Genomic DNA, 1,439 nt, shown 5'->3' with positions numbered 1-1,439 from the left:
ATAGTTTAGTGAGCTTGGAGAATATAGTTTAAGTCTTAAGAAAATAAACTTTCTAACTATTTCTCCTGGGACAGGGAGATAGTCTTCACACAAATTCAAAATCAGCAAAAAGAAACTAACATAAAAACATCCTGACGGCTCTCTTTCTCCAAGGACAGATAGTTTCCCCAGATCTCTGATTCATCTTGGCAACATCTGCAAATAAACCCCAATGACCTAGAGGCTAAAGAGGTACAAAGAACTATGTGTGACTGTGTGTGCCTAAAATGTTTCTTTATAGCAGGAAAGGGTGTTCCCATGATCCACTGAGTTAGAAGAATAGGCAGTTGTAATTTATACCTCACTTCTGAGGTGGTGATAAGGAGCTGAAGGTTGGGGGAGAGGGTGCTAAAAGAATTGGGCCTCTTTTTTTTTTTTTTTTTTTTTACATTTTACAGCCTTTCATTAAGCACATAAAACTGTACTATTTAATATATTTCTCCATGAACATTTTGTGAAATTCAGATCGCAGCATATCATTGACAAATCTTTCGTCTTTCTTCTGATCATCTACACCTTTTACACAGTTCTTGAAAACGACATCATCATCCCACCTTCTTTTAACTTTGAAGTTGGCCTGAGGCTGGGATGGGCCAGTGAGATCAAGGAGAGGGTTTCCCCTCAGAATGTTTTCCATACGAATCCTTCCTTCTTCAGCCTTTTGTTCTCCTTCCTTCCTGGCCTGCTCTTCAGCTCCTTCTTTTTTAATTTTTTCCAGCTCCGCAAGAAGAGCTGCAGTATCATCATCATCACTCTCCTCTTCAAAATCTTCATCTTCCTCACCTGTTAGAGGGTCGTGTGCATCGAGGTTGGCAGCGGGAATCTGGTCCAACCAAGGCTTCTTTGACACTGAAGAGGAGGTGGTATGTTCTCGGGTCGGCCGGTCTCTGTTTTTTTCTCTTGCAGCAGCTCTCTCTCTCTCTCTCCCAACTCGCTCCTGAAATCACGGTTCCGAACTTCTCCCAGGGCATCCTGAGTGGTCTGTCTATATTTTATCTTTGCATGAGAGGGTAGGTCTCTGCTTGAATATTGCTTTGAGAGTTGGCTCAAATCACCTTCTCCTTTTCCTCTCCCCCCCTTGCAGGTTCAAAAGTTGGCCTAGCTGCTGTTGTCATCTACGAGTCTGCTTTCCTGCTGCCGCTCACTTTGGCCGAGCTCCGATGCAGTTGCCTCAGGAGATCATACAGACGCCATTATAACTCTTGGCTCCCAGAAACCTCTGCGCCGGGCCTCTTTTTAAGTATGGGGACAAAGGGCACGTGACACTCAGCCAGAAGCCACCCGCCTGGATGAATCAGGCAGGGAGGCTTCCATGAGTGCTTAAAGGAGGTCTTTGTAGTCAGAAAGACCTGGGTCCAACCCCAGCTTACAAGACATGCAAGCTACTTTGCCTGTTTTAA

General features: G+C 44.5%; 1 pseudogene across 1 annotated transcript; it reads right to left on the bottom strand.

The window, feature by feature from the left end:
* Nucleotides 1-357: 357 nt before the first annotated feature.
* LOC309967500 (spliceosome-associated protein CWC15 homolog) lies at nt 358-1,154 on the bottom strand (annotated as a pseudogene). The gene has a single exon. The product of its transcript is annotated as a spliceosome-associated protein CWC15 homolog (transcript).
* Nucleotides 1,155-1,439: the final 285 nt, after the last annotated feature.

The sequence above is a fragment of the Leucopleurus acutus genome (genome assembly GCF_964270905.1).
Source record: "Leucopleurus acutus genome assembly, chromosome: 10".
NCBI lineage: Eukaryota > Metazoa > Chordata > Mammalia > Artiodactyla > Delphinidae > Leucopleurus > Leucopleurus acutus.
The sequence above is the reverse complement of the archived record's forward strand: the minus strand, read 5'-3'. Positions and strand labels throughout refer to the sequence as shown.